Below are 9,402 nucleotides of genomic sequence, written 5' to 3'. Positions count from 1 at the left end.
TATATATATAATACAATTTTTCGTTTGAGACAGATTTGTTTAGTAGTTATAAAAAAAGCATCCATTTTGTCTCAACACTTTTATATTGTCTTAACACTCGTTTAGAATACGTTTCGGCCATTCCAGCCATTTTCAACGATCTTATTTACACTATTACAGCCAAAATATTGATAATCAACATAATTACAGGCCATTTTGCGTTTTCAAATTATTTATCAATTTTCTTCAAAATATCTTAAATCATGAAACATTGTGTATGAACTCAATAAATTAATCTTCATCATAATGTCAAAAATACCATTATTATTATAGTTAAAATTATTATATTTACTAGTTTACAATCTCTATTTCAATTACTCACTTTATAAAAACTACATTGAGTAACCTAACAGAAATAATATAAATAAATACAATTTTTTAACTTTTTATTTTATTTGAAATAAAGATTAATTGGATAATAATTCGGCTTAGCTTCATTTCTATAACTTTTAAAGGAATTTATCTTTTTTTAAATTAATTATGTAGCAATTGTACTAGATCGGTTTTTTTGAGTACAAACAAGAAAACATGTATTAAATTAAATAATAATAAAAAAAAAATTATCTATCTGAAGCTTTGAACTTACCTTGTTTCTCAATCATGGCCGATTTCCTTGGATCTCAATAAAAATTGATGGTACCTGGTTATTATAGTATTACCAATTCTTACAAATTATATTATTTAAAATAAAATAATAAAAACACGCGTGTTTATGTGAATAAAAATAATTTTTATTTATTTCTTACCATAACTCTTTTATTTCTACTAAAATTTCATAAAACGTATCTTTTTCTTCAAGTTGTGTCCGCCACATGAATTCTGCTAAATAAGTTGCTAAAATGCCGATGATATATGTCTATTATCAGTGAACAATGATCCTTACATTGTATCCCAAACCCCCCAATCCCACATCACCACCCTTAAAGAATGGTGCCAAAATTGGGGGATTAAAATTAATTTCATTAAATCCCACCAAATCACATTTACCCTTCATCGTAAACCAATGACCTCTTGTCCAACAGTATCCTTTAACAATACCCCTCTTATTCCTGTCGAACAGATCTGTTACTTAGGACTACATCTCGACAAACGACTGACATGGAATCGTCATACAAGACAGGAAACTGCTCGTCGATTTCGACTATTACAACCTTTACTAGACAAACGCAAAAATGCCAATCCATTACAAAAGACTGATCTACATGACTATTACAAGGCCTATCTGGACATATGGAGTTGAGCTTTGGGGCTCCACTAAACCATCAAATTCCTCCCGAATCCAATCCTTACAGTCCAAAATACTTCGTAAAATCCTTAATGCTCCTTACTTTGTCACAAATCAAGTCATCCATCAGGACCTCAATGTCCCGTATGTTGCCGATTTGGCCAAAACCAGATACCATTCCTTCCATGGAAAACTTCCCAACCACCCGAATCCCCTTGTTTCTAACCTGGCTTCTCCTTCATTACCTAATAATCCTCCTAGGCGTCTGAAATAAGATGACCTCGGGATCTTCTACTTTACAAATGTTATTGGAGTTCTATCAGTGGGTAGATTCTCCACATGTTTGTATCATGGCACTATGTCACCTACAGAAAATCTACTTGTTGTATGTATTTGTATACAGTTGTAAATAACAATAAATAAATTATTAAATAAAAAAAACTATTACATAATCAACTATTTATTATTATTCTATTTTTATAGTTTTTGAATTAAGGATGCTATCTCGTTTCGTTCACTATCTCACCTACAGCAAATTTACTTGTTGTATATATGTTATACAGTTGTAAATAACAATAAATAAATTATTAAAAAAAAAAAAGTTGCTAGAGATCATATTTACTAAATGTATTATGTAATATACAGTTGTAAATTTCAATAAAGATATATTAAAAAAAAAAAGTTGCTAGGAAATTTTAATTCGTTTCTCTTCTTTTTTTTTCTCCATTTAACTGATCCCCATAATCTTTCGATTTTTTGCGTGTTCGCTAATATATTTGGATCAACAAAGTGATTTTTGTGCTTTACAGGTTAATTTTTTTTTCCATTCTGTATAAACTCAAGTTTCCTACTCAGATGTATTCTTCTGATAATGTGGTTTCTGATCAGTCCTTAACTATTTAAAAAAACATTCATTGGTTTCTCGGCAAATCCCTCCGAAAACCCATTGTTAAAGAAAGACGCGTGCTACGTTATACATCCTTTTCTTCTATTTCCACAAATTTACAACCTCCCCCCCCCCCCCAATACAAGTTGGATTTTTTTAAATTTCCATTAGGTACTTCACGTAGGTAATTATTCCAATCAACCGAGAAATTTCTAAATGTTTTAAACAATATTTTATAATTGTTAATTGCTCACACCATGAAAAAATAAAGTGTACTGCAGTTTTTAAACTTCCTTTGGAATCATCAAATCATGTTTCAGTCCTTGTTCCGATGCTTTACCTACAACCTGCTTTTGTAGCGTCTCCAATTTATTTTTTTACCTAAAGATTCATTTCATGGTCGTTTGAATTACCACCACATCCTGGTAATTGTTCCCTATCCTGAAGGAATGCTACTGCCACTTTTTCTTCATTAACCACGCGAAATATGCTTTTTAATGTGTACATTAAGAAGTAACTTTTTTAAATTAATATCAACAGTTGTCAATAATGGTAACATTTGTTTGTCAAGGATTCCAACTATCAGTGGTCAGTCATATATCGTTCTTTAAGATATTTGCGTGATTTGAACATGCAACAAATTGATGTTTCCATCTGTGTCCCCTTACATGTAAAATTGGTTATTAATTTCTAGATATCTTTCTACACATCCGAGATGGTTGAGGTCATCTAAAGGATATAAGAAGATATACATAGCATTAACGCATGGGCGTTAAACGACTTGATATTGAATGCTGGAAAACTAAGGCCATTCTATTCGGTTCCAAGCACCCTTATTATTCCCTTCCTTATTATCCCTTACTTTTCTTTAACAACCAATCAATTCACTTCTACCCCACAATAAAAAACCTTAACTGTACTTCAACAATTCCTAAAGTTCCGTAATTCCATTCCTCATAATACCCATCAGCACCTAATACCCTCTCTTGTTTTCCTCCACTTCGACTATGGTTCCTTGGTCTACGGAGGGCTATCCGCAGGTCTTGAGTTGAGACTGAAGAGACTCATGAATTGCTTCGTAAAATTTATCTTCGGGTTTCCCAGGCACTCTCATGCCTTCCCTTGGTATACTGAGTTGAATTGGCTCTATCCAACTTCCCGAAGGTTATACCTCCTTGATGTCTTCCTATTCCATGTTTTTAAAATTCAAAACCGACCTATATCCTTCATCTCCTCACTCTAGGTTCATCGATCCATTCATTAAACACCAGATCCTAACCAATCGGTTTATATTTGCCCTCCCATAGAACAGCCTCCCTCAGAAAATCCTTCGTCATACGTGCTACCTCCTTCTTGAATTTCTTTCTATCTCCATTCGTCAATCCTCATCCATTCCTTTAAGCAACACCTATTCCTTCACCTATTACATAACTAAACCTCGCATCATTGTGAGCTAAGTATACTGGCATTATTGATTACTATTATAAATTATAATTTTATGTTATTTCAATATATATACTGAAACATTTTAAATGAGTGCAAGACAATTAACCTTAATTTGTGAACAATGTATCTATTCTTAGGGGACATTTGTCTAAGAATAAAATTATTTTTTCATTCAGAATTCCATCGTGTAAAATTTATTTATATAACTAATTATAGCTGGATTAAGGATATGGTTATATGCGTATGGTATTTTCATTTAAATATTCATGGTAATTATTGATAGGATTATTAATTTCATTTATACTCCTATAATTTTACTGGGTAGTCCAGGTAGACAAGTAAAAATATCATCTAAAAAACTATAATGAGATTTGATTTTGAGAGTTCTTTTTCAATTTCTCATTTCTTCTTCTTCCACCATGAAGCATAAAACTGTAAATTTTTATAATAGTTCAGCAACTGAAAAAATAAAATAACATTCAAATAAAATTAATTTCTGACTTTTGCATTCAACTAATTAATTTCTGAACAATCAAATTAATTTCTGAACTTTTGCATTACATTTCATTACCTTGCTTATTTCACATTTTCCCCAGCAATTTTCTCTTACCAATACTCTTTAAAATCTTTTCGACTTTTGTTTCCAAAGGATCATTTCGCTCGCTCCCGGTAGGTTTTTCTAAAACCTGAATTTAATTAGTAATTATTTTTATTTTCTGTGATAATTATCAGTATTGAGTTAACCATTACATTTATTTTTTATTTAGTCTTGTATTTTTTTTCTGGAACTCATCTCCAAGTATTTACCTGAAACCTTATGCTATAACATATTAACACTAGTATAACAAGGACAAATATTGGATTAGTGAATCCATATTCTTTTTTCACCACATAAAAATTTCCCTGCGTCATCCATGCATTTTCACTAATTCATCATTATGAAAACAATGTTGTATTTGATTTAAGCAAAAAATTTATAAATGAGAAACAATCTAGGACTATAAGTTAAAATTGCTTCCGAGAAGGTAGTTTGTCAAAACTAACATCTCATTGGACAAAACACAAATAAAACAAAAAAACTGTCCTCATCACACAGTGAATAAATAATCGTAAACTATAATAACATGAGGTAATTATAGGGCATGAAATATTCTTGAAGATGCAATATTCAAATCTGCGTCAATATGTTCGAAACTTGGTCCATCAAAACTCTTTCTCTAAATATGAGCGTCATAATTTGGTAAATTCATTCTTTTATAATTGATTATGTTCTGAATAAAACAAATTTATCAATGGTGAATTAAAAAAATACATATTTTCAAAATAATTCAAACAAAAAAATCCTAATTCTAAATAATACATAATACGACATTTTTTCCCTTTATCTCCTGACGAACACCTAGAGGTTGCCGCCCAGCGATATCCAAAATGACAGTGTTTCGCAGAAACCACCACGAAATAATTATTTGCACTCATTAGTGAGAATTGAACTCATGGAATGGAATGGATCACTGAATTGAACTCATCTGGGACCTTCGTCCAACCGCGCAGGGTCATCGCGGCTTCCCTGAAGAGTCTAAGGGATAAGTACTGGTATGGGACTCTGATTCTCGACCTCACTGTATTCCCTAATTAATATGATCTAAGATTAGTCGGGAAAATGCGTTTTTAGGACAAGAAAGTTTTTTAAAAATAGTTCTTACAGTGCTAAGGTGTAGTGGAAAACTAGGCAAGTGCTTTCCCTGTGAGAATTCGTTATACTTGATATATTCGTTATACGTTATCTTTTATTAAAGGATTTTTGGAAGATTTTTTTTTTATTTTATTATTTAAATGTACGACATGTCACAATCTCAAAAGAGGAGATCATAACACACAAAAAAGGTAATGCTTCCCGGCCGGATCCGCCCCACTAAGACCCCCGGGAAGCGACGGCCCTATATCACTTTTGAAATATTAGCTTAAAACGGGAAGAAGAAACTTTAAGGTAGTTAAATTTTCATTTCCATTTTTCATTTTTATTAAAATGTTTTGTTTAATTTCAGCCAATACCCTACATCTACCCCTGGATTAATAATTGTGTAATAATTTCCTTGAATATTATAATAGTAATTGTTACGAGATTAAATTTCTTGTAGGTAACAGAGCTTTATATATATATTTCTTTTTCATGGTTACTAGAGTGTGGTAGACTTCTGATTAAAATTATGAATGGAATAGTTGATTGTATTTGACTACAGGAAAATATGTGATCCTCAACTTGTTTTTTCTCTCCTGTACTGTCCTAAAAAAAAAAAAAAATTTAAGTTGAAAAAATAATTTACAAAACTATTATATATTCTACTTTTTTTTAGGATACCAAATGTGCCCGCTTACAATAGCATTAGATTGCTAGTGTGTTTTGTTCATATCCTGTAAAAATAATTTACAATGACCTCTTAGACCTTGATATGCTACCTACTATACTATTCATACTATATACTATTCATCTATATTTCAGCTATGGAAAGCATATGTGTATAGTGTTAGTGGAATTTGAATTATACACATTTTCCAAGGAGAAAGTGAGTTTGTACCCTAGTATTAACACTAAGAGATATTCACTCATAGTAATTCTTGGAGGTTTTTACTTTATCTCTTATTACATAATGAGTTGTTATATTTTTAATAAGGATATAAAAATAATTAGCTTGGTTGTACTGGTGATTATCATTTTTCCTCTACATAACCTTTAAATTCAATTTTCGTTCCAGATTTTTTATCAAATATTTGTTAATTTAAATAACGAATCATATAATGTTTTTGTGTAGCGGTCCCCGTAGAATTTGCCTTTTGGCGGAATTCTGGTGTTGGGAGGATTTAGGCAGAGACTTATTGTTTACTAAAATTCTCGGTATACTTGAAAGGAATTATTTAGGCTTGGTCAATAGCGTTGGAGATTGAAAATTATTTTTTTTTTCAAAAATGGACCACGTGCCCCCAGGTAGCTGAGGTCGTACTTAGATGGAAAGGGTTAGATTTTTTTTTTTTTTTAATTCTCCGACCACGCGGTTTAGCAAATTCACGTTAATAATTGAAGAGGACAGCGGAGGGAGAGAATGAAACTGTAGAAAGGGGAAATATAAAAAAAGGAGGGGGGAGTGAGGGTGTGAGATGGGACAATAGCCACTCGAAGACCTAACGGCCTCTCCTTCTATTTTCATACCTTTCTCTTGTATGCCGTCCTGGTTGTATCAATATTGTAGCCGACCACTCAGCACTAGTTGTCTCGCCCAGGCCGAAACATATTCGTGCGGGGGATATCGAGTGGTTTCATGGGGGGTCCAAGGATCACTATACGTAGCGGGCCAGTGGTGTCGAGTAGTTCACTATCCTCCTATCCACTCTGCCATCCATTCATTATTCAATAACATATTTGGCAGGGTTAGTTTTGGTTTTCTTTTTTGTCCGGTTTACTCAAAAATTGGTAATAGCATTGTTGTTATCAGGATTTAGTTATTTTACTGCATATTGATGATACAATCTGAAATAATTATGGGAACTAAGTTGTAGTGTTTCAAATATTCATTCATAACATATATATAGAAAATTGAATAACAAAAAAAAAAAATGGAAATTATAACATAAGTCACAAATTTAATTAAAACAAAATAATAAAAATTATAATGAGGTAAACTATCTAGTAAATTAATAAGGAGTGAAGATGTTCAGAAGTGTGGTAAGAAAAAAAAACACAAAATTATTATTCCAGCCGACGTTTCGATCTGAGTTTCAGGGCTACAAAACAAAAAGAGAATAAGATCCATCATCTAGAGAGACATAAAATTATTAATATTATTATATTATTAAAATTATATTTCCAAATTTGTTAGTTTATTATTTCTTTATAATGTTATGTTTTTTGAATGATGGTTGTTGTCTCTTTTTGTTTTATAGCCCTCATGAAGACTCAGGTCGAAACGTCGGCACGAATAAAATTTTTTTTTATTTCTATTTTTTTTTTTTCTGACCACACATTTATTATCTTCTCCACTTAATAAAAATTATAAACAATTATATAAATCGATACTGAATATATAATAAACTAACACTGATTAAATAATTTATATTCAACATAAAGAAAATTAAATTTAAGTAACAATAAAATAAATACACATTCGCACCTGTATGAAATATTTACTTTCAGTCTTGGAAACCCTAAGTAGGTAAAACAAGGCTCAAGAGATCCAAGCGCTTCTCTGCCGCGTCACAGGTCTCCAGCGACTCCAACTGCAATTCGCAAAAGTTCAGAGTTTATGATTCGGGGTAGATTATAGAGATGATTGGGGCAGGGTAGGGATAGTGATTGTAGGATTGGATTAAGATTGTGAATAAGGTTCAGTTGAAGTATTGAAAATCTGAATGGAGTACGTTGAGGTCATGGTATAAGGTTTTGTTGGTTACGCAAAATGGAGCATTTACAATTGTTGGAAGGACTTTTGATTGAAAGGGCTACGCGTACGCTGTTCCAAAATGTTTGTGTCTCCCAAAGTTTTTAAAGTCTGCAAGTTCAAATTGGTTTCAGTATTTGTCTTGTTTCTTTTTAATTGAAATATGGAATTTTGTATTTAGCAGTCTTTATAGCTGTCCAAATCGTCGGTTAATTTCTCATATTTTAAGCCTAAAGTGTGTTATCCATGTTAGTCTCTAGGCAAGACGTTTGTTATTTTTTGTTAACGTTTATTTTTGACGTTATTTATTGTCGTTTGCTATTATTCAACCTATTTATTTGTTTTAACCTCTTCTTCTGCAGTGTTCTTTCCTTAGATGACCAGAACTGGGGCTAAAATGAGGAATTTAGTTTGTTGTCCTCCAGGCTTCTATAGAGCATCCCCTATTGAATTTATAAATAACTTATTTATTTGCTTTTGACTTATCTGTTTTAACTTATTTGTATATTTTTAAATTATTTATTAATTCTTGACTACTTTCTTTTTTACTTTATTACTATTACTATTTTATTTTAATTTATTCCTACGTATTCATTTACTCATAACCTTGTTTTATTGTGTGTGTTTTTTTTTGTGTGTGCATGGTAAACATGTTGGCATTTGATTATTCCATTAATTTAAATAAAACTTGTATAATAAATATAATATTTGGGATGTAGCTGATGTGGTCTCATGGGATAATAAGTTATATGGGGAAAAATGTGTCTTTATTAATTAATTTATGGTAGTATTTATATTATATATATATGACTGATTGGTATGCGGAGTCATGTAGCAAACCAATATATATGCGTAACATTGAATGTGAAATAATAAACCATTTCTTAATACTGTAATATAAACTTTTTGTCTTTTATTCTGTAGTGGTCCCACGGAATCATAGCTTGACCCTCTCACTCTGGATAGGATAGCTTGGTTACCTGAGGGATAGTCCCACCGTTTGCCAGAAATGACGAAGGGAGGGATTATAAAAAAACAGTTACTGATCAAATAGTTACCTCGAGTAAATTATTATTTGTGTATTTATTGACATATCATATATTCTATATATAAATAAGAATAAAATATATCCTAAAATAAGAATTGAATATAAAATAAAATATAAAACTGTAGATCTGTCAACAACAGATGTATATCCGAAATCCAATAATTGCATAAACTATAAAATAGATTATAATAGTTATAAAGAATAACTTTGATTTGACTAAACTGTATAAATAATACTCTACTATATATTTCAAGTCACTAGTAAAAATTTAGTAGAATTTTTTATTCATTTTTGGTATTTTTTTAAATTTATATTAATACTAATACCT

General features: G+C 31.0%; 1 long non-coding RNA gene across 1 annotated transcript in view; it reads right to left on the bottom strand.

Annotated features, from left to right (window-relative positions):
* Window positions 1–3,920: 3,920 nt before the first annotated feature.
* LOC106681310 (uncharacterized) overlaps window positions 3,921–9,402 on the bottom strand; it is an 8,056-nt gene continuing 2,574 nt past the window's right edge. Inside the window, exons 2-5 of the long non-coding RNA XR_001343231.2 lie at window positions 7,760–7,865; window positions 6,802–7,119; window positions 4,168–5,880; window positions 3,921–4,055 (exon numbers count right to left, since the gene is read on the bottom strand). This is a non-coding gene — a long non-coding RNA (uncharacterized lncRNA). The remainder of the gene's footprint in view (window positions 4,056–4,167; window positions 5,881–6,801; window positions 7,120–7,759; window positions 7,866–9,402) is intronic.

The sequence above is a fragment of the Halyomorpha halys genome, unplaced genomic scaffold (assembly GCF_000696795.3).
Source record: "Halyomorpha halys isolate HHAL.00 unplaced genomic scaffold, Hhal_1.1 Scaffold326.1, whole genome shotgun sequence".
NCBI classification, from domain to species: domain Eukaryota; kingdom Metazoa; phylum Arthropoda; class Insecta; order Hemiptera; family Pentatomidae; genus Halyomorpha; species Halyomorpha halys.
Note: the sequence above shows the minus strand (reverse complement) of the source record. Positions and strands in the feature narration are given on the sequence as shown.